Source organism: Lepidothrix coronata, unplaced genomic scaffold, assembly GCF_001604755.1.
Source record: "Lepidothrix coronata isolate B3197 unplaced genomic scaffold, Lepidothrix_coronata-1.0 Scaffold6, whole genome shotgun sequence".
NCBI lineage: Eukaryota > Metazoa > Chordata > Aves > Passeriformes > Pipridae > Lepidothrix > Lepidothrix coronata.
In genome coordinates, this window is record NW_016690186.1 from 11,601,569 (window position 1) to 11,626,626 (window position 25,058).

The 25,058-nt window shown below is 39.5% G+C and overlaps 1 protein-coding gene across 25 annotated transcripts in view; it reads right to left on the reverse strand.

The window, feature by feature from the left end:
* EPB41L3 (erythrocyte membrane protein band 4.1 like 3) overlaps positions 1 to 25,058 on the reverse strand; it is a 140,138-nt gene that overhangs the window by 100,541 nt on the left and 14,539 nt on the right. For all 25 annotated transcript variants that reach the window (XM_017832210.1, XM_017832188.1, XM_017832199.1 and 22 more), the window contains exon 2: positions 11,007 to 11,047. The gene's annotated coding sequence lies outside the window, so the exon portion shown is untranslated. The remainder of the gene's footprint in view (positions 1 to 11,006; positions 11,048 to 25,058) is intronic.

A 25,058-nucleotide genomic window follows, 5' to 3' on the forward strand; every position in this document is an offset into this window, starting at 1 on the left:
TTTATTTGGTGTGCCGTCTGAAGTAAGTCTCACTCTGCCATTCAGTGCCAAATCCACCCCATTTTAATACTACTGAAGGAACAATCAGCAAATTTGGCCCCAGTGCTTCTGCAACTGAAATCTTGCCTGTAGAAGATTTACTGCGATTAATTCAGCACTGCCTTTTGCAACTTTCATATCTGTAGCTACTTTCTGACTGAGAGCATTAACTGGATTATCGAGTGATTACCTCCTGTTGTTCTCCAGCCCCATTGTGAACCAAAGGTAGCCACATTTTAGGGATACACGATGCTTTGGCATGTACCTGAGGCTATGTCCAAAACATACAAAAGTTAGTTTTCAGACAGAGTAATAAACTGAAGCTTTTAATCTCAGTTCTTATTTTTTTTTTTTTTGTTTATGCATAATCATTGCTATGGTTTAACTGTATTCTGATCTAACATACACTGACTACAGGAAACTCACAATACAGAAGATGTGCAATATGCAGTTATCATGAATTTATTTGAATTTCAGTAGGGTTCCTGAACAACCTAACAATGAGGGAGGCAAAGACAACTCTCATTTTCTATTTGCAACTCTAAGACTGCAAGCTTCTCAGATGGTAACCATGTCTATGGAGGTCAACACAGACCATTTCCCTTTTACTGTGTTGCTTTCTGTTGAGTCCATCTATTTCAGTCCACGAAATTCTGGCTTCTTGTTTTCATGCCCACAGTGCACATTGTTTTGCTCTATTTTTGGGGTGTTAAATAGGAAAGCCTTCCTTCTTCCTTTTCCATACCATTAAACCCAGTCCTGCATTTTAGTTACAAAACTGTTTTTAGCTCTCCTGTGTCTTCTTTTCATCTAATTCAGAGAAGGATTTAAGCAGGAGTTTAACTTGAGCATAAGCTCAAGTCTCATTGAGACAAAGGAGAATCAATGCTCGTATTCATGAAGTACTACAAGAAATAGAAATGTCACCCTGAATCATAACTGCCTTCTACAATCCCATTTTAAGATACCTCTTTCTCATGACACCTCTAATAAAACAACTCTCGGTGGCCAGGTTAATAGGCATAGCCCCCAGCTGCTTTTATATAATTTGTCTTCATTAGCTGCAAGATTTACCAGGGAGGGAAAGCACTTTAATGAGTGTTTGCATAGCACCCAACACAGTTCAACTCTCATCTTAACGAAGGTTAATAGCAATTAAGGGAAGCACTATAGGTTCTTATTTAAAGTACAATGAATATTTATGCTTATCGTCATACTAAAATGTTATTAAGAAGAGGTAAGAAGTCCTGCTCAAATGTGAACACAATTATCCTTTATCTGTATTGTCTTAAATGCTAAGATGTCACAGATTGCTTTCTTTAGTGGTATAAGAATTACTTTAGGCTCAAGGATTCCTTAGAATTAAAATATTTCTGACCTGGCATGTCTAAACAAGAACTTTAGGTTCCTTGGCTATCTTTCCTGTCAAATTATACCTCTCCATCTTTATTCTCTCAAAGTGACATAAAAGCAGAAAACCCAGAGCCAATGTTTGTCAGTAAGTAAACTCACAGAAAGGGCTGATGTTTTTAATCTACCAAATATACTTACTGGAGGAAACAACAAGAAAGCAAAACCCCAATATATACAGTGCAATTTCTCCGTCTCTAGTTAGAAAAGTCCACAGTTGTTCCCAGTACACCACCTTATCTTGCTCTTACTTCTTTCCTTGCACAAAACTTTACTGCAGAAGTGGCTGCTCTTCACAAAGGAAGGACCTGGGGCTGTGCCCAGTGGCTCAGGGCCCACCCAGCCAGATGTCACCTTGCTCCACACAGCCCGTCCCTGGCCCAGTTTGCCATATTCTCCCAGTCAGTTAAACATCTGTAATACCAGCAACAGAAAAGTCTCCATCATTCCCCTGATTTCCCAGCTGCTCCTTCCCACCTCTGTCCTGCCCCTTTCACTAAGCCACTACAAGTATTCATTAAAGCCATGGGGAGAAATAGGCAAACCCTCTCATGTTAAAGCTAAAAAGGGAGGAGAGGTGAGAAATCTGATCAATTCCTCATCACAATTCCCTGTGAGATCTCATCAATATGAGACTGAGGAGTGGGTGGTGTGGTATGACATGAGCAGTGGGGATGATGGCAACGTCACACTGCTGCCTCTTTTGGGGCCTATGCCAGCCTGTGCTGGCATCAGATGGCAGTGTTGGCCAACAGTCTTTATTTCTGTGAGTAACTGCTCAAAATGATACCACTAACCTTCATTTCCCACCTGAGAAGGGCTCCTAGGGGCCAGCCCACCTCCAGCTAACAGACAGCCTCTGCACACAACCAAGAGCTCCTCCACCCGATGTTTATAGCTGCTCAGACGCTTTCAAAATGCACTAAAACATGCTTTAATTCATATTACAGTTTAAGTCTCACATTCAATTGATGGGACACTGCCAGTAAAACTGAAAGTAGTGAGGAGAAACCCATCCCTTCCTTCTGCTTCAACAGCTTACTCCCCCTGCTACTCACTCTCACTGTCAGTATTCACAGAGAAAAATCAGATCCAGGTTTTCTGTGTTTTGCCCTTGGCAAATACAGTGGCATACCTTAAAGTTAGGTGCCCTGTGTGAACCCAGTAAATTCGATTGTGGGATAGAAAGTAGCACATTCTACTGGTTTCTTTCTAACTGAAATGAAACCAAGTGCCAACTGGACACAGACCTGAGAAACAAGCCTGGGAGATCTGGGTTTGTATCTCTGAAGGGTAAATCCTCTTAATAGCATGTAAATGATACTGTTACATTCAAATGGGGGGACAGGGGGACAGGGGTGGGGAATGAAGGGGGAGATCAAACAACAGCAAAACAAACCATCATCTTCAACTCACAGCTTTAAACTAAACAAGTTTCACTCACCCAAATAACAAATGGTATGTATTTGTTCCCTAGGTACTGAAAAATACCCAAGAAAAGCATCTCAAGCCTCTCACCCTTTTGAAAAGCTTTTTAAACTTTGCAAATAATGAGTATCTTGAACAGCTTCTCACAATGTAAATGTTTAATTTATCTCACATCCCCTGAAACAATAATTTTAAGACCAGGTTTGCTCAGTCACCACCAGGCGCTGCTCCCAGTCAGCCTGTGTGCAAACATCTGTCCAGCTGCTCCCAGAGAAATGCACCCACAGCCCAAAGTTGCCAAGCAACAACCTCGATGCCTTAAGCATCAGGCCAACTCGACTGCTTTAAAAAAGTTACTTGGAAAAAGGCTGATAGGAACACACAAGCTTTCATAAGGACCCTGCCTTTAAAAGAAGAGATGCTCTGCCACTTTCCAGAAAATTTTTGGGTGCACAATAAAATAAATGTAGCAACTCCCGTCATCAACTCAAAAAAAAAAAAAAAAAAAAAAAAAGAAAAAAGAAAAAAATTTGTGTGCTAAAGTTTCTAATGTTGAAACTAAAATCTAAACAAATATTCAGGTTGAGAAATTTATTTCCTGGGCAGCAACAGACAAAGCACATACTGGCTTTCCATTCCTTACTCAACTCCAGGAACAGGCAAATATCCACTTGGTGTCCCTGGGGGCTGACACAGCACCACTGGAGACAGCTAAAGGCAAGCACATGTCATTGGTTTCAAAAGAATCATTAAAATAATGTATTTACAAAAGTCTGTGAACTGAATAAATCCAGGCTGCATTCTTCCCCGTATTTGAACTCATTTTGCTCAAGCTTCAGGCAAATTATTTCCAAGGTTCACTTTAACACATCAATCAGAGCACCCAAGTACCCACACTTACTATAGTTTTAATGCTAGCTCCTCTCTCAAAACAAAGTAACAAACAGAAAAAATGAGACTGGAATCTCTGCAACAAGATAAAATCATGCCAACAGTGTCAGGGCTTAAAAACAAGTCTGGTCCTCAGTTTCCCAACTTGCCTGCTCAACTCTGATGAGACCATGGTGACTGATAGCATCAGTTTGCACTTTGGTATCTCAAGCCATCTGCTTAGGAAAAATTTGCAATAGCCATTGCACCTACTAACAAAAGTAACCAGACTTCATGTTATTTGGAATTTTGCTGATGTTTGAGGTGCCAGGCAAGGGCAATAAGGTTGGAAAAGGAGTCTTTTCAGTTTAAGACATTGCTTTTACATGACAAGACTTATAGTTGGAAAAATAGTGAGTACTACAAATATTTTCTCAAAGGAAAAACATGGTGGCATTGATATAAAACATTACATTTACACAATATGCAGCACACAGTTGTTTCCTTTGCAATTGCAAGAAAATTCTGAAATTCAATTGGTTTGGAATAAAACACCCCAAACCCCTCCAATTCTGACTTTGTTGTTGAATCCATTTCTGGAGGCTTGGGCCATTTCACTGCTATTTATACAGCATTTATAGAGCAGCTAATCTATAGCCTAAAAGTTATTTTTGGCAGAAGAAAGAAGTTACAAAGAAACGCAAGCAAGCCAGATAAATGAAATCATAAAACAGCCTTCAGAAGGTTCAGATGACTTCAATGAGTTGCTCTCCTACTTTCCTTTCACATTTTGGGGAGAAAAATTGGGAAGAGGAAAATTAAGTATGAGAAAGGTTGTATTCACAGGGTTTTATTGCTGCTCCTTGTTCTCTACACTCCATCCTTACCCCACCAAGCCCAGCGCTCCGAATAGATATCTTTAGATACTTCTGCAAGGCAGGAAAGAGCATATGCAGTAGCTCTATGCGTGCTGACAGGCAGCACTGCACATGCTGATTGTCTATCACAACACATGCCTTGATTAATCAAACGGGCTACCTGTCTGCTATGGCTACACAGGGCATTTAACAGCTGAGTTCCTGCCAAAGCAAAACATGTCCCTCGGAGAGACAAGGTTTGCCTCTAGACTATCCTAGACCACCATGGCTACAGCACCACCACACCTCTTTATTTCTCACACCACTACCCAGGGTGGATTTGAATGCGCAGCATCAAAGACGCTGAAGTATCGTCTTGTGGTGTAGAGCCTCCATGTCTTTCCCTGCACCACCCACCCTCTGCTTTGCATTAGGCATACAAAGTCCTGCTCTATTTTCTTTTCTGGGGGATTCCACCACTCTTTGAAGGAACCTGGAAGTGATTACACTGATGAACGATGAAATGTGAGCTCTTGTTCTCATGTTCCACCCAAGCGAAAAGGCAGGAGATAGAGTGGTTTATTCTTGAAGAACTCAGCCTTGAGTTTCCACCACAATTGTGGTGACACATTTCTTGGGTTGCAAGAGTACCAACACCCTTCAGAGAGCAAAATCTTATTTTTTGAAAATGAAAAATTTTGTCTGAAATGAGCTTCAAACAAAAAGTGTTCTCATGTCATCAGTAAATTCCTAACTGCCAGGTTTTGGGTTTGTTTTCCTTCCTCCGATTTTTAATGAGCAGCAAATCATTATGATCATAATAACAAAACCAATAATAATTTTAAACACCAACTTTTAATGAAAATTTCTTGGAATTATACGACAAAAAGTCTAGCCTTTGAGAGAAATAAATTTTCTATACTCCACAACACCCATGAAATAAAATACTCTAATGTATGTCCACCATGATGATTGAAGTAAGGACTTTTGTAAGCTCCTCAATGGTTAACGTACAAAGTAAAGCAAAGTGAAATTTTGTTTTTCTGTAACTGACTGTGATCTTGAAATGCGCGTGAATTATAAGGTCTCTTGCAAACGCTGCATCATCAATATGGATATTTTATTCAGTTACCTTCTTAAAGCCTCTCTAAAGCTAAAATTATGTTCCCTGTTATTTATCAATTTTATTTAGGCTAATCAAATAAAATTTTCACTTTACAACTTCCCAGACATCCCATTATGTGGTGTGTCTAAAGTTTGTATAGAATTCATCAGTCAATGAATGTAGTAGAGCAACGTTCACCAGGCAATTACAGCATCTGAAAAATTTGCCATAAAACAGCAGTTACCATGCATTATATACATGCAAACTGAGTTATTATGGTAAGATTATGTAGCATGTTACATCTTACTTTCTTATCTTTTAAGTCCTTAATACCCTCAGTTTCTGTACCAAGAGTACAGCAACTGCTTTTAGCCACTTCTTATTACCTCTTTTAGTACCTGAAACCTATAAAATACTTGCATTGTGTAAGGAAAATTTCAGTTATTTTTACTTATTTACAAAAGAATAAAGTGATGAAAACTAAAGAACACTTTTAAAACATCTACCGCAGTTGTTTGCCAAGTGTCAACTAAGTTAAATCTAAGGAACATTTTGGCTCAATTTCCTTAGCCCACAGAAAGTAGTGATAGCTATACTTAGGCATTCCCAAATAAGCCAGAGCTTTACATACGTGGAACAACTGTACACTGTGTGCACAGAGATGACACACTGGAAGTGGAGCATGAGAGAGAAACAACAGCTACTTGTAACCACGCAGCCAACATTGAACCTGGACAAGCCCAGGGAACATCTCCATCTTCTGGGCCAACAAGCTGAGACTTGTAGTGGGAACTCAGCTCTGCAACTGCCACGTTCAAGAGCAAGGGGGCTGGACAGACGAAGAACACAGCCAGTGTCCTGAGCAAATACATGCCAGAGCATGACTCCAGAGGATACCAGGATCACATCGCTGGAAGACTATATTTTAAGTACTGGGATGTTATCAACCTGGTTCATTATGAAGGACCAATAGTGAATCCGTCTTGAAAAATATAAGTTCTGTGGAATAGATGAGCTGCAAATACTTCCAGACTAAAACCAGCTGAAATTCTTACCAGAGAAAGCATTTTGAAAGCATTGCAATGTAGCAGTTATATAATTTTCAACTGTATTGTATATTCTCTCTCTCAAATTTCTGATGTTCTTATACTTGTTTCTATACCAGGTTCTCTTTATATACATATATTTAGGGAAATAAAAAATACCAAGTCTTTTTGAGAGTTTCAATTCCCCCTTCTTCCTCCCACCCACATCTGTACATCTCCATTTTGCTTAAGCCTTATGGTTCCAAAGAGCAGTAATTTAACTTGTGGAAGGGAAGCTGAGTGTTGTAACAGTCTGCTACTGGAATGAGAAAACAAACATAGAAAGGAGAGGTGGTATGAATCATGCTGAGACATGTGACATTTTTAAATCACAACAAAAATAAGTTTGAAAAAAATTTTAGTTAATAATAGCACTGTATAACTCAGACTCCCCAGAAGACAGCCAGTATTTGGACCTGTTCTTATCCAGGGTTCTTACACCTCTGTAGACTACAATTTCCTTTACTTTTTGTAGTCTTCATTGTACTATGATAAAGTCTACTTTTTAGCATAAAAGAAAATCAAACTAATCAGGTGCATGAGAATTAGAAAAACAATCAAGGCATTTTGTCCAAGTGTTCATTATTACACTGGGAATGCATCCATCTACTTTAATATGTATTATGTTTTCTACTAAGTGATTTTAGGAGGTGCTATCCTCAAGTTATTATAAGTAATAGTGGGATATTAGGAAAAATTTCTTCACTGGAAAGGTTGATAAGCATTGGAACAGGCTGCCCAGGGAAGTTATGAGATCACCGTCCACAGAAGTATTCAAAAAACACGTAGATATGTCGTTTATGGACATGTTTTAGTGGTGGATCTGGCAGTTTTAGGTTAAACGAACAGGTTTCAAATCCGATTTGAAACCTGCACTGATTCTCAGCACGTTGGCAAGAGGAAAGGAGGGAGCAGGCAGAAGCAGCCCTGCCTCCTCCATATGATTTTCTAATGCATATTCTGCTCTCTGGCAGCAGCTGATAATTATATCGGATTTCACAAGACCGCTTCTCTGCCTGAACAGTTGTGTTGCTTATAAGACTAAGAATTAAAGCAGCATTATAAAACACACAAATAAGCAGCCTCTCTGTCTGTTTGCACACAGGTTACCCATTGGTGGTACTGAAAGGCCTTATCTCAACACATTCTTTTCCAACCAAAGCACTGAGAAACAACAGAGACTTTCTAAACCTCTGAAAATCTTATCACTCGCTCAACAAGAGCCTTAAACAGACTATCCCAGGAAGTACAGCAGAGGTGGAAAAAAAAGTAAAATCAATTATATCTATACAACTTTCCACAGTAGCTTTGCAGAAGCAAAGGTGATACTCCTCCTGCAGAGAGGTCTGATCTTAGCAGTTCAGTGAGTGAAGTCCTCGACCATAGAAAAGGATGGGAAAACTCATCAGTTTAATGATGCAAGGATGTCCCTGTCCTGTGTGGTCTGATATTCCTGGTGGTCAAGCCCAACAAATCCAACAGAAATACAGTGTCGAAGAGAAACAGTGCATTGTCTGACTGCTCTGTTTTACAAATTAGACACAGACAATTTTAACAGCTGTACCGCTGTATACACATGTACTGTGGAGAACTAAAATCTGACTCTATCCCTTTATTTGTGTTTTACCCAGTAGTAATGCTATATTAATTGGAGAATTTTTAAAAATACCTTTTTTTTCTTTCTTACAAATAAATGGAAAAAAGTACATTCAAGAGAAACAGCTACATTATGCCTAGTAATGAACTAACTATTACAAAATACATACTCATCCCAAAAGTATTCTAGCCTAATATTACAGCCCATTTGATAATTTAATTCAAATGAAGACAATATTTGAAAATTACACACACACGCTTGCACATAATACGGGTAGTTAGTGCAATTACAATAATTTCTCATCCAAGTTATGTGCACAGTTGATTTTTTGTGAGTCTCTCAGCATTAGATCCACTAGACCTCCCCATTCCCCCTGCAGCACATGAAGGTCAGCTGCTTTTAATACCGGAAATTTAGTGAAACATCTTGGGTTTTTATTGCATTGAAACTGGTTTTAGTCGGAGCAGCTCACAGTTAAATGGCAGGCAGAACAAGTAAATTCAATTAAAATAGCTCTGAGGCAAAAAGGAGATGAGTGTATTACGAAAATATAAATGGAAATTTAAATGGGTGCTACAAGAGCACAACCAGGCCAGAAGACAGCCCTGTCTTTCCTTCTTTCATACCTGTGTTTTTCTCTAACTATGAAAAATATTTTTAAATAGGCTGTGCCACTTCACTATATCTTATCTTGGCATGCAGTGAGCAGACACAGAAGAGTCAGGTTTTCACCAATCCTGCAACACCAATCCTTTCTTGCAGAGGAGAACTTTCAAAATGCATGGTCTGAAGTATCCCGCTTTCCCAAGCTTAATTTTTATCCCCTGCCACAGAGAGAAGGCACACAGAGCACCCTTTCTGCAGGGTGTCAGGCTGAGCGCAGCCAAGGGAAGAGCTGCCACTAGCCTCTCAGGGAAGAGAAAGAGAAAGGGGGGCACAGTCCCCACAGCTCCCAGGCTGCTCTGCCAGGAGCTTCACAAATGAGTCTGCAAGTTATTCACAGATTCACATAAATGGCCACATAAGCCTTTGTTGTTGTTGTTGTTTTAAATCACTGAAAGACACTACTCTACATGAGGTCAAGGGCAGCATAACATTTTCTTGGGTTCCTCACTCAGGACCAGAGTAGTTTGGGACCTCTTCTCTAGACCTTGTTTTATTCTAGAATGAATTCTAGAATGAATTCTAGAGAAGAACATCACCCATGAACTGTGCAGCTGCCTGCCTCCCCAGGAGCCTAGTCCTCTGGACTAGGGCTCACCTGTGCCGTGCTTTGCAATTAATTAATGCAATTCCTTCCCTTCATCATTGCTTGTGGTACCACTTTTATTTCCCAACTGCAGAACACTATCTAGTTGAGGGAGAGTCAAACCCTTTTTAGTCCCACCAGATATCAGACAGTTCTACATTACACTGAAGAGAAGCAGGAATAAAATTAACATTCTAATTATATTCAACAGTTTCTGTGTCTCTCAATGAATTTTTACCTTTTTTTAATTTTTAAATCAACTGTATATGTGTTTGCATAACATCTACACCAGATCTTAACAAAAATTTGCTTTCAATGGGTCTGTTACCACGGTAGCTGTGATGTGCAGCTATATCCCTCTGCAACACCACTGGATCAGATAATAGAACTCATCCAAATTACCCATTAAGTTCTGTTTCCTTGACTTTTCCACAAGTTTAATAAAAAAAAAAATCAGTCATCAAAGCAATGTTCAAGTAACACATGTTATTCAAGTTCAAAGTTTTACTCTTCAGAGCTAACTGAAAACAGGCATTTTCTGAACTAAGGGGAGTCACACAAAGTTGTTTGCTCTTATTTTTTTTCCTTTTTTTATTTTCTTAGAATCAAAGTAATGTGTCTTCAAGCACAAATATTTTACTTTCTCAAAACACGCCCAAATTTTCCTCGTGGTTTGTACGATAGTCTTAATAATTGGAGAACTAATGGATTTGGGATGAAGACAGACCTCAGGGACACCGAATAAAATCTTTTCTGTCCTTAGTACCATCTATTATTTGGGCCACCTTTTTTAAAGAAAGATAAAACCTTTTTCTCCTATATTTCCTTTTTTTTTTCCCCCATGCCCCATTTATTTCACTGTTGTAGTGATCCCTTTCAGATGTCAATATGAAAATGAGAAAATTTTTTCCATTAATACACCTAAGTCATACTAAAAGTTCTTCTCCTGTAGCATCTCAGATCTCCATACAGTGAAAAGAGCTAAAGCACATTATACCCTGTACACATCAACAGCAAGTAACCCTTGCTTTAGATAGCCAGGATTAAGACCAGAAACAGGACTAAAGTGAAATTATTTTGAAACTAAACCCCCTTTTCACAGTGAATCCAAGCAACTTCACATTTTTTACATGTAATTATGTTTATGTTGTGTCTAGAGCAAGTGTAACTTGGCAGGAGTGCAACACTCAGCAGACAGATATGGCAGCGGGAGAAAAGATAGCAACTCTAAAAATAAAGGCTCCAACGTATCACAAGCAGGAGCCAAAATTCAGAAGAAATATATATTTGCTATCAGTGACGTTAAAGAGATGGTGGAAGCTCATGCAGCAGAAAGGTCCACTTAAAACCTGAAAGATGATTTTACCTTCTCTCTGAGTGATCTAGACAGGACAAGCTGGACTTCTCCTTTTACATCAGCAATGCTGAGGATGCAAACAGACCGAGAAGCTTCAGAGGAACATGTCGTTAAAGCCAACACTTACAACAGAAAACTGACCAAAAAATAGGAACGTAATTTTATGGGTAAAATTACCCACCAGAATACATTAGCATTACACTGGTCAGTACTTCAGAAATGCCAGAATTAAGTTGCCTTCTACTGATGTACTATGTCCAACCTCCTTCTTTCTCTTTTTTTTTTTTTGACCAGAAAGGAATTGCTGCCTTATCCAGTGGAAAAGGTGAAGAATATTTAAGGAATTGAGTTATGAAGACAGAATTATCAATTTCCTCGCTTCCTTTCCGGTGGTACTTAACACTGATAAATGAGCACTGCAAGAATAGCCATCAATACCGATAAATCGCCATCTTTCCAGCCACATTTTTTACACAGGAGACTGAGCCACACACATTAGTGTCAAAAGCATCCATCAGATTGGGATGCCTGACTTGTGCCACCCAGGGAAGCGTGCTAACACCACTTGGTATCTTCTAGCACAATCTCAATATTTTTCAACTACATCTCATTTTTTTTTTTTCTACTGTGATTCTCAAATTACAGCTCAGACCTCAGAAAAGGGAAAATTCAGATAAGTGACATACCATCACTAGGGAACTCTGGGCTAACGGATGGAACTGAATGGTCAATCAAGTCAAGTCAGCTACTGCATCACCTGCATTGCCTCGTCCTATTTATCACAGGCCTTCTGCAAAATGTAAAAAGCAGGCTGACTGGTTTCTGAGTATACCACTAAATGAGTCTTGCCAGGAAAAAAGCAAGATTTTTGCTCCAGTTCCTTCCTCTGACTTGTTTCTTTCCTTCCAGTCCCTTCCTCTGACTTGTTTCTTTCCTTCCAGTCCCTTCCTCTGACTTGTTTCTTTCCCGCTCCCTTCTTTTTCCTCCCTTTCTGATCCACATCACACTCTCTACTCTGAGACTTCCCTTCCGTCCAGACCTAGTCTTACCAACTTGTTCAAATCCTCACTAAACACAAACTTTTTATGCAGTACTTCACTCAGTATGGCCTTGTCAAAAAGCCATGCAGCATGCCAGACTAATAGGGTTTGCCAGAAAGCATGAGATTAATAGAATTTTTGACAAAGGACTGTAAAAATATTTTAATACAGGTAAAACAATATATAATCCTTTCATTCCTGAAAACAAGGTTAAGATAATTTTGGCTTGGTAAAAAACAAATCCCTTCTCTTCCATTCCAAGTGAAGCACACACTCCTTTTGGATAAAAGCGTTAGCTGAAGTGTTTCAAATCAGGAATAGTTATGGGTTGGAAAACAGTTTTTATGAGAAAGACCAGACTGGCAGTCATTCCTGCTAAAAATCAAAGAGTTCATAAAGCATAGGATTTTACTTGAATCACTGAATAATTCGGACTGGAAGTGACCTCAAAGTCATCAAGTCCTATCTCCTTGCTGAAGGTGGGGTTAACTTCAAAGATAGATCAGGTTGCTCAAGTGTTTATTCTGTCAAATTCTGCATAACTTAAAGTATGAAAAGTCTGCATACTCTCTGCACAACTGCGCTGGTTTAAAGGTAAACCAGCAGGGGAAATGAACTCAACTCAAAAGAGAGATTATAAATCAGAATAACAATTTAATAAAATAATACAATAAGTATGATTATACAGACAAACAATTGGTTTTAACCCACAAAACCCAAATACATAACCCAGCACCCTGGGGCATGAATAGAGTGGTGTTCTTTGGGTCCCCTGAGTCCAAAGGAAAAGGAGAGGGGAAAACCTGTTGGTGAGAGTGCTATTGCGGTCTGGTCAAGAGTGGTGATTGCAGTCCGGTCGAGAGTGATGGTTGCAGTCTGGTTGAAAAGTGGTGATTGCAGTCCAGTCGAGAGCAGTGAGCTGCAGTCTGGTTGAGAGCAGTGAGCTGCAGTCTTCCTCTGGATCCCCCGAGTGGTTCAAAAGGTCCCAAGACTCCAAGATTATATATCCTCCAGTTCAGGCAGGAATGCTCAGTGCCTCCCTCAGGGCAGGGGGGGGTTCCTTAATGGGTTGTGAGGACAAGAGCACCCTCCTATCTCACAGGCCTCTTAGCGCCTAGTTTATAGCCTGAGGAGTCTGGCTCTATGTGCAGATGGTGTAAATGGTTCATTGATAACAGTTTCTGGGAAATGGCATGGAAGACTATAGAATACACAGTTTTGGGCTACACCCATACAGTGATGAACTGGGCCCAGCTGTTCTAACTAGGACAACAACCTGTCCTAATATTTGATCATCCTTACTGTGAAATTTCGTTATTTACACCTAGCAGGAAATCCCCTTGCTGCCACTTTCAAGATGACTCCGAGCCACCTTACTTATAAACCATTTGTAAGATTCCCCTTTAACAATTTTCTTCTTGAGGATATATAAAGCCACACTTCCCACTTCTCTTGGACTGTCATTCCACCCTTCAGCCTCCTTCTTATTTTGATAACCCTCATTCTAAAATGGAAAATCTTTTTTCTATGGGAGCAGGACTCAAAACGAGGCCCAGGACTCTGGATACAGCCTGTCTATTGCTGATTAGGGGGCACTTGTCTTGACATGCCTGTCTGTGCTCTTTTTAATCATCATGGACATGGTTTAGTGGTGAACTTGACAGTGTTATATTTATGATTGGACTTAAAGGTCTTAAAGGTCTTTTCAAACCTAAATGATTCTATGATCTATGATTCTGTGGTTGCCCTTCACTGCTGACTTACATTCAGTTTGTCCACCAAAAGGACTTTCCTGCAAAGCTGTTACTGAGGCAGCCGTCCCCAGCTTTTGCTTATTCCCTCCTAGATGCAGTTCTCTGATTTTTCTAAGCTTCACAGGGTTGCCTCCCAGTCTACTAATGAAGTTTTCTGCAGTTCTCACTATTTCTAAAAACTTCAGGCCTTTTCATGGCACTGTAACAGTGAATAGAAATCACTTACTAAGGGAAAAGGCTTTGGAGTATAAAGTCACCTGACAGGAATTCCCATCCAGACCTGGACCCTAGCACACCTTTTAACAGCTTGTGTCCAAGCTTAGGACTGAGACACTTCTGCTCAGCCAGGGAAAGGCTCAATACCCACTGCTTTCAAAGGCAGCCCCAGCAATGCAGTGGAAGCTCTGCTCATGAAGCCTTCTTTAGAAAAGGTCCCCTAACCACCTTCCCACAGAAGGGACAGGATATGTTTATTCGAGCATCACTTCTGGAAACATGAACTACTCTTATGAGAAGGCACACAAAAAAATCAATGCAAGCTACGAAGCACTAAACCAGATGTGCAGCAAGGAGAAATGAAGGAACTTTTGAGAGCAAAGTGAAGGATGTAGAATTGACAAGTTCCTTTTTCCCCACTCCTCTGAGAAGAGCAGGAAGCTGATGGATGATTTTTTGAAGGAACATCTTGTTAAAAATGTTGGCAACACATCATCAACTTTTAGGGTCTACTTAATCAGTTAAAATGGCTGTCTCTGAAAGAATCAAATTAATATTAGACATGAAAGATGAAGAAAAAGCAGGAACCCGGAGAAAGGAATAGATTTAGCTGACTCATCCTCTGAGAATCTTGTTTAATTACACTTTGCCCACAATGGAGAGAGAATTGTTTCTCAAGTAAAAAGTTCATGGAAGGTAAATCCATCCATCCAATCATCCATCACCACTGAAGCAATGTACTGATGATAGAATGATAATTACCATCTAAGTTCCTGCAATACTTAGTTGAACCAGTAAGTGATGTGACTAGTTCTCCCTGTGAAAGGGCTAGTGTGTGGCCCCACACTGAAACAGCTGATGGTGATCTCAGCTGGGATGTAATCACCTGCTCAGGCCAAGGGCATTGCAGTTGTGCTGGTTGTCCAAAAAATAAGCATCCTTGCTTTGGCCAGTTTTGCTTCCTCATCGTCCTTTGCCCCTTCCCAAAGCATCAAAGCCCCATGTGCTACTATCCTAGGGGGGTTTTGATATGATTGCATTTGCTATCTCACCCTCTGCTAGAGTGGTGTGAGGGGCTACCCAGATTCCCTGAACACACTAGCAACAGCATGTGAACCTCACTATCTATTCTTGACACGTTTTTACTGTGGAACAAAAAATAAAAAGAAAAAAAACTGCTGGTTGCTAGCAGTTCAGTCACAGTTGTGGTTACTGGATTGGATGTCAGGGTCAAAAACTAGATGCCAAAAACACTGAGATCTCATGCTCTCGGTAGGGAGCCAGATTCTCATCTGTCTCAAACTGGCAGGGCTCCACATTGACAGTCTGGTTCCCAGTGTAAATGGGCTACAAACATGGTCTTTGCTTCATCTGTGAGGCTTGGGGTATCTTAAATTTGACAGTCATTGAATGAAACTTTACGCTGGAATTGAGAGGTAAATTATCGAACTGACTTGTTAAATTATATTTCATTAGCTGTAGGAACATTGCAAACGCACACTTTGTTATTTGAGCCTTCAATCTGACTTTGTCAAGACTCACTGTACAATTTTCTAAAGCAAATTATTCTGAAAGGTTGTGCAAATGGCATAAAAAGCAGCAATAGAGTAATGACTTTCTAAGCAATAGTCAGGGGTGGTGAGAATTTTTTTTAAAACAAAAAAATCAAAATTTCCTAAGGCTTCTTAGGTCAACAGTTCTCAATGGTTTCATATGCAACCAGCATATTCTCAGCCCAAAGGTGTAAATCCTGAGGAACATTACAACGTGAGACCTTTGCACTCCTGTTTAGAGGACCCTCAGCGAGCTGTGATTTAATATGCACCACAGTGAAAGAACATCCAGCTGCCAGCAGAAAAGAATTGGAAAACAAAGTTTGAATTACTTCTGTAATTCATCAGTTAGGTATTAAGGAAAAGAAAAGAAGAATGGCTGATTCAAAGCCTGTAAGGAATCACTAGGTTTAAATTTACCTCTGCAGAGAAGGAAATCACATCTGGAGTTTATATTAACTTTTTCCACAGAAGCAAAGTATATTCACCTGTGAAATCTTAAACAGCATGAAATGAAAGTCACATAAAATTTTAAAAAATCATCTTCTCATTAAAAAATTTTGAAAATAACATTTTTAGTCATCATAAAGACCAGGGACCTATGAAACTCCTTAAAAAAAATTTAACATTCTGCTTATTCACTTCCCAAAATTATTTACAATTCCCATGAAAACCAGGTTTGAGAACCTTTGCTGCCCCTTCCTAGTGGCGGGAGGGGTGTGGGCAGGGAACCCCAAACCTTAAGTTCTCACTCTAGTTTGAAATTAGTACAAAGTGCAGCAAAATAACATCCCTACAAAAGGTGGAAATTTATTGTGTAAATGAAAAACCTCTGTAAGTGCCAGACAGCCCACGAGGCTCCCACCTACTTCAGGATGCCCCTGGGCTATCTACGGTTGGAATTGACCCTACACTGGTATCAGACAAGGATCTCTGCCATTTTTGCAAATGTGTATTTTCATAGGCATCATGGCCACACACCAGAGTAAGGTTTTGATGACAGCAGACAAGAGGCATCTTCTGCATCCCACATCAGACCAAGCCACGGAATCATGCAAAATACAGTACATTTTAAGCAAGTTAAGGTTTCTGATTTACAGAGATGTCACTGTCGGATTTGGAGCACAGGAGGTTCATACAGTATCCCTCCCGCAGCCCGGGCACCTGCTCTGTGCACAGACTCCAGCGCTGTTACGACCCATTTCAAAGCAGCTGGTGGATAAACAAAATGAAGCACCCACACTGCGTAGCCCCAGATGCTGAAGGGCTGCCATGCCCTCGCAGATATTTCATCCACGGTTCCTGCCACCAGAGAACATGTCTCAGATTCACAGCAGGGAGGCCTCACTGAGCAGCCAAAACACTCCTATCTGCTCATCAGCAGTAACTGAGGGGTGGAAAAGAATTATTTTGAAGTAGCATAACCCAGAAATTTAACCCGAGCCTCCTGAGCAGGAGGTTGGAGGATTATTCCACCTCGCCAAAGCCATCTTTGCTTTCCTGAGTGCTTCCTAACCCACAAAGTGTGTAAAATACAATGCATTCTAGTATTATAAGCATGATTTAGTTATCTATTAAAAACAAAAAACCAAAATCACTCCCATCCCATCCACCACCCCACCACGCCCCCCAAAATAAAGTGAAACCAAACACAACCCAGTAAAGAGCTCTGCCTTTACTAAGAACAGAGAGAATCCAATTCTACTCACCAGTGGAGTACTATGGAGTGAAAAATATCAAAGCACTGAGTTTTTACACTATGAGGATGAAGTTTATAAGTTCAAGGTGATCTCTTTAGACATCTTATGCCCATTTCTCTTAATGTGTTTGGTAAAAACATCACGTGTATTGTATAGGACAAAAAGGCAGCCTAGAACAGTCTATGTGCAAGATGTGAACAAACCAGTTCACCATCTAAGTCATGATAGTGGGGGGAAATGTTTGCACATGAGGAAACAAAGTACTTTTACAAAGTACTTGGAAAAGAGCATGCAATAACCAGCTGGCCAACAGCAGAGCTCTTTCAAATTTACTTTTCAATAGAAGTCTTCATAGTAGCTTTTCAACAAAATTCACTTTCCTATATTAATTCATTATGAATTTGAGATGTGTAGGAACTTGAGAAACAAAAATAATTTAACTCTTAAAACAAACTGCAGAAAAACACCTGCATATAATCCATGTTAGTACTTTTAAAGTACACTCATCACATCTCACAATCAATTTTATCTTATACTCTCATTCCCTTTCCAAAATTCCCACCACCAGGGATAGAACATGTATCAATATCATAGAAAATACCATTGTAACATACTCCAGAAAAATTAAATTAAGAAAGTACATTTAACTTTTTCCCAAAGGATCAAGGATGCCAGGCAGCACAAACCAGTTACCAGAGCTGTCACAGGAACAGAGGTTTCAAGGATCTACACCAAACCTGCAGGAATGTCAGAGCCTTTCCTGTAGCCAGCTGGCTGTCAAAGGGTGATGGATTACTTGCTCAACCAAATTACAGGAACAACCAATTTTTAGGTGATTTGTTTGATTTTAAATCCTGATTATGACTCAAAACAACCACCCTTAACATCAGCATGGTACCACCGTAAGAGACCTCATTAGGATTTGTGCTTCCATTAGACAAAAAACCCTCTCCAGTAATGTCTGTGTAAAAGCAGCTGAACTTTGCCAGGACATCTGCTGAACCCAAGATTAAACCCGAGCCTCTGTCCAGCCTGACCAACAAAACAGAGTTTCACACAAAGGAATTAGGAAATAGAGAAAAGCCTTCATCTGGGGAATCCATGGAGCTGACCCACGGATACCTTTTCTCCACTTGTATGTAATAATATGTTCCTATATACACAGCCAGAGCACACTGTTGGAGAACATGACATTTTTTTATTAGTTCTTAATGTTTTACTGCCTGTCCGTGCAAAGATAGCCTCACAGATCATATCTCATCAAATGTGTAATGAGCCAAATTATTCTCTACTACTGTAAATCTGTGAAGGTCCATTGATCTCATTACAGGAGAGCAATTTACACTTGCAAAGAGGGTGGGAGAATACTTCTAAATGAGGAAAGAGAACAAAAACCGTAATCATGGGAAGCCTAACTCAGGAACAAAATGCATGCAGATCACTTCCTTTTTTTTCATCTGAACAGCTATATTTATAACAAATATTCACAGTAAGGAGTTAAATAGTGTTTAGAACATCTTACTGAGCTTCTGAGACTTTGACGAGACTCTGCAGTGTTTGCAGAGTTGAATAAAGGCAGTTTCCTTCCTCTGCAAAGCCACCAACGCCTGGGACTCACTTGGCATTCCTAAAGCATTCCTCCCTCCGTCCCTTAGCGATAATAGCCAGGGCCACTGACCACCAGCTGCTCTATTTACCTTCTCCCTCTGCAGCCACCACGGGTGACATCCACCAAATGCAATGCAGAAACCTGAACAACACCTCTGCCAACGTAATTGCCAACATGTCTTGTGGATGCACTCTGTGCACTCTGTGCACGTGTTTTATAAATTTGGGGCAGGTGGAAGGATTCAGGAGGGAATAAGAGATCTAATCTCTCTGCCATACATTGCCTGATATAAACTTTTTAAAAAAGAAAGGAAGGAACACTTTAAAAATCAAATATCAGTGGACTTTATGACCTGATGATTTGTTTACATTTCCTCTTGATATATGATAACATGTCTTGCTACAATATAGGCTAGGTAGGAAAACACATTTCAACATGGAATTATAGAAACTGCTTGTAAGCAAACAAGTAGACACCTCAGAAAATTACTTATTTTTGCATTACACATTAATAATTTTCAAGCATAGGAATCTAAAGGCATCATTTTTTAATTAATATAATGAAGAGCTATACCTATGAACTTGATTTATTATTTAGTATACACAGACTTAGTCTTACATTGAAACTTCCAAACCAGCTCAGTAGGAGTTAGTTAATTCTAGTACACAGCATGAAGTTAAAATAAAAAAAGAAAAAATACAAATGGCTTCCACAGGCATAATGCAGTTTATTTGGCAGTAGTAACATCCCACATATAACATTTTAAAAAAATGCTTGTATAGCTGCTTTTGACTTCCCTATTCAGCCCAGAAAAAGACTGAGAAGATGCTGAAGGAAGATAATTAAATAGCAGGAATCCCTTCCAATGGTCCTCCCAGATGGTTGTTATTAGGAGACACAAGCTTGCTCTGCTGGGCAAGAAGCCACAGACATCATGCAGGATCCTATAGATCTCTGGGAATGGGATAGTAGGAAAATAAACAGTACATTTATGGGGTTTTCTAGTTGTTTTTGGTTTGGTTTATTAATGACTTGTGCTGCTATAGTGTTCTCCCATTGACTACTGCTGCTCTGACCAACAGGCTATGTTGAATTATTACTTTCTGAGAGACCCACAAAAAGAGACAGCTCTGTTTCAAGTACAACCTAACCCAATATTTTGTGAGAAATATACTTCTCACAAATCTCTAGCTAAAAACAAATCATAATAGTAATAATAACACAATAATAATAATAAACAACATCACTGGACTCAAAGCACACCATCCCAGATGGAGAAAACTTATGGAAGAAGCTGCAAACTGTGCAGAAAAGATCTCTCTCTGGCCTATAAAAGAAAGGATAAAAGATCTCTCTCTCAGTATAAAAGCCCAACCTCCTGCTGTTGGGGCTAAGTATGTTTGGATTTGATTAATAACTGCAAAATGCTTTTCTCTCCTATACAAGAGCCTGTTAGAGGTTTATTTCTTTCATTATCAGGAGGAGGTATGTCACTGCATGAAGGAGCAGCACTTGCATCCCTCCCAAATGCTGCTTTCAAGGCAGAGCTTGCAACTAAGGCATCAGAGACAGAGCTGGTTCATGGGACACAGTAAGGCAAGCAAGAAAAGCCCACAGATGCCCAGCAAGCCTATAATCAGCAGTCACTGCTTTTCTCTTAGTGTCACCACAAAAGGGAGCTTTAAGAAAAATAAAAAGCTTACAAGAGCCATTCATGAATGTGGTACTGGTCTGAAAACTTGACAGCTATTAAAAGTCCTTTTCTGGCTATATTTTGTACAGAAACCAGTGGAAAGGATAACCTAGAGAAATTGTTTGATAAATAAAAAGAAGACTAAAACACAGAAGAGCGTTACTCTGTATTTTATCAGCTGTCAACCTGGAAGAAACATCCAAGTGAGATCTGAGGCATTGCAGAAAGAGGGAGGGAAGGAGCTGGACCATGAATATGAGACAGTGACGGCAGGAAAGAGAGTTGAGAGAAGGGTGCACTCCCGCTGGACTGGCAGAGCTCCAAGCTAAAACCATTATACCAGAATAGGAGAGAATTTATTTAATCTGAAGAGTCAAAATGGTTGTACCCTATCTGCCAGACACATTCTACCACACTGTTACTGTTTTTCCACTCAGTGGTGACAATAAAACCTGGGCCATCTCTGGGCTGCCATTTAACCATCCTCAGAAAAAAACATTTCCAGAAATTAACTAGGATAGGAGCAAGCAGCAGCACATCGCAGGGAGGTGGAAGGGGAGTAGTGTTTCATCAGCAGTTGTAATATATTTATTCAATACACAAGTAGATCTTTATGCTGCTGGTCAAAATACGATTCTTAGTGCAAAATATAGTACCCCCATCATGGATGAAAGATGCATTTCCCTAATGTTGCATATGCAAAATGAAAATAAAACTAATTAAGCCATTGTACTTCAGTGTATTCATATTCAAAAAATTCAGGAATTTGATATAGTAAAAAAATATTTACAGAATAAATGTGATGAGCCAGAAACCTAATGATTCTCTTGTGCCTGGACATAAGAACAAATCTAACTGCATTAAAATGAAATAATTAAAATTTCTTCCAGTAAATGTGAACATTTGGAAAGTACAAATCAGTAGCTAAAATGTTAATCTTATTCTCCCCATGAGACATCACGTACATATCTAAGGTTGGCATCAGACATTAATTACATTTACTAATATTTTGTAGAGGTTAAAAAGTGAAAGCTGTCTTTGGTGACCACTCTAGACAGCAACAGCAAGCCAAATGGCTCCACTTCTGGGACACTTCCAAGTCAGGTCTCAGCCTATAACCATGAGAAACTGCAAAGTTTTCAAAAGGAAGTTCACTTTTTAAAACTGTATTGCAGCTTAAAAGAGTTGTCCTAGTAAAGGATCCAAACAGAAACAAGATTTCCTATGCTACTCCTGGGGTCCCAGGCCTTCTGTTTCCATTCCAGTCTCAGTCGGAAAGTTTCAGTGGGTCTCCAGCCCTCTGCTTCAGCTTTAGGAGAGCCACAAAAACCAGAGCAGGAGGAAAATTAAAGAGCTGGTAAACGCAAACATAGCATTTAAATTAGAAAAAGTGGGATTTGAGGGAAGAATAGGAACACAGGAAATCATCCAGCCACTTTCGAGACGGTGCCAAGAGCCAGCAGCCTCATCAGCACAGCACCCCATGCAGCCGCCCATGGTTAGCAAAGAGGTGGTAAGAAAAAGGATGAAGTCAGCAGCAAGGTGGGATCCATGTGGCACAGGGCTGAGACGACAGGCAGAGCCCTGCTAGAGCCAGGAGAGTATGGTGAGGCACCTGGGCTTCCTGCAGCATGACAGGAGGGCGTGGAAGGACAGCAAGAGCAGGACATACTGGGGAGGCATCAAGCACAACGGTAAGTGGAGGTCAAGAGCAGTTAATCAGGAAGCAGGGGAAAGGTCCAAAGGAGACATCTGTATGCAGCAGGGTGGGAAAAGTGCTTTTGAGCGTTGTAACAAAGCAACAGGTCAGGCAAAAGCACAGCAGGACTTCAAGGGGAAAGCCCATCAAGGAATAACAGGTGCGCTTCGGGGGACAGACTGGATTTGTCAATAAAAGGGTTCCCTTTTTCTGTCTCATTATTTCTTTTATTAATAGTACCATAGGTGGTTCAAGGATTTTCTTTCCTCCTTCTTTGCATCAAGCATTAGGAATTTATAAGAAGTAGTATTTTTCCAAGACAGCTTGGGACATAATCATAGAATGGTTTGGGTTGGAAGGGACTTTAAAGGTCATCTAGTTCCAAACTCACTGCCTTGGGCAGGGACACCTTCCACTAGACCAGGTTGCTCAAAACCCCATTCAACCTGGCCTTGAACACTTCCAGGGATGGGGCATTAATGGCTTCTCTGGGAACCAGTTCAGTGTCTCATCACTTTAACAGTAAAGAATTTCTTCCTAATAATCCAACAAACAATTGTAAATTTGCTTAAATTCAAGCATGTATGAAGGCCTTTTGAGATCGAGACCACTCACAAACCCTGTCTTAAGCAAATGTGGAGTATATGCATGAACACTGCCTAACTTAATTGCATGATAGCCTCTGCATTTTCCTCTTTACTTCCAGACTGTGACCCCTCTATGCATATTCCCTTCTCTCACCTACCTTCTTGTCAGCAGCATTCAAGCAACAGAGTTTCTTTTCTTTTTCCTTTTTTTGAAGTGGAAATATTGCAGCAAGGTTTTTTTAATAATATACCGAGTAGTACCAGTGTAATATCAGCAACACTAAATTTTATATGCAAAGCCATCAAATTCGTACTACAACATATGTATAAAATTATCAAACAGGCTGAACTGAGATATCAGAGATTTTTCAAGGAACATTTCCTTTGTAAAACAGTAAAAAGATGATTTTCTTTTAATAATAACATGACAGACACTAGGACTGAATACAGGTCAGGAATAAATGAAATAATTCCCCCACACAAGATCATCATCAGGTGATCTAAACCAATCGTAGTTTCCTTACGCTTTTTTTCCCCACCTTCTTCCAGAAAAAAGTAACAGTGTATTTCCGAACGAATGTCAAGGTTCTCATTTCCAAAAATCCCAGAAGTGATGGTTTATTTTCTGTTCAAAAATTTTCTATTTTCTATTCAAATATTAGGCAGGCAAAATAAGCCCAATCAGGATGCAAAAAGATAGCACTCCTGCACAGTGCTAGTATTGATTAGCTCCTGGGAGCTCTATAAATACACTTCAGTGACAATACTACCTGAAATATCTCCCTTGGAGGCATCATCATTTATCAATACTACATTTTGCCTGCTCTGATTGAGCTATTTTGATGTAATGACAAAATTGTTCTTTAAATATTCAAAACTCTGATTAATGCACTTTTCTGAGAAGCATACTTTTTTTTCATTATTTCTCCTAGTACTGATAACATTTACATTTTCCTTTGGAAGAAAAAGATTTGTCTTCATTGCTTCTTTTTGTATTTTGCTTTATTTTATCTCTTTCAACACTGAGCATAGCAAGGAAGAAATATTTGCATGCTAATGCAAATCAAAGCATGAAAGCAATCAAATCTAACAAAAAGTAAAATCATCTCTTGAATTAATGAAACTCTTTCTCCTCTTACAACATTAATTAAACACTTTCTTTTCCATGCTATTGACTAGTTGTCAGCTTTTCCCTTAACCAGAATTATCAAGAGAAACAAACCCTCAAGAATTCAACATTGTATTTTACATTCAAAACAACAACAACAAAGTTATAAAACTTTTTTTTGTATGTGGGAACATGTATGTTTTAACTGACAAATTTAGATCATATCCCAGTTTTTCTAGAGTCAAAAGTTTTTAGGTATGTGTTGCCCCTTTATAACTTCAGAGTAAAGCAGAAATTTGAGAGGAAGGAAAAAACCTTTACAAATGCTATTGCATATTCCAGTTCAATCTAGTTTTATATTGCTATTTAAACAGCAATTAGATCCAAAATAACTCCAACTAACCTCATGCCTACTTTTGTAAGGAGAATAGCTGCAAGCATGCTTGGGCTTTCAGCACAAGGGACACTTTGCAAGGGCAGGCAGTCTGGCATGGCAAACTAATAAAACCTGCGTTACATGTAACCCACACGCTGCACTGCAGGCAGAGCAGTAACTTTCGGCCATTGCATTTACAAAGTATTATGTCAGAAGGCATTCTGCTTGGACTTTGCAACAAAGTAAACCTCAAATTATTTTAATGGTGTGTATTTGGCTTTAATAATGCTATTTAAGATTAGATATTAAGTTGTATAACTTCTATCTTCAGACTAGGCAATTTCATTATTTTCCCCTATAAACAGCAGCTTTAATAACTAAGCTTTTACACTGTTTCCCCCATAATAAATAAATGACGTTAAAAGGCTCTTGTCAGCACTGAAGAGCTGGATCCAGTCCCACAGTGGACATTAAGGACACAGATTAGATCAAGCCAAAAAAACACTTAAAGCAAAGATTTTCCCTATTAGCTGTAGCAATTTTTAAACTGAAATTCAGTAATACGATTTTAATGCCAGGTGAATAAGGTCAGACAAGGAAGAAATTACATCAGTGACAACAGGCAAATTCTTACCAATTTCGTGTCTACAAATTAGAGCAAGCTTTCTTTCAGAAATGTCTCTAGAAGAACCGAAAGCAAATCATCTCATCAAACTCATGAAAACA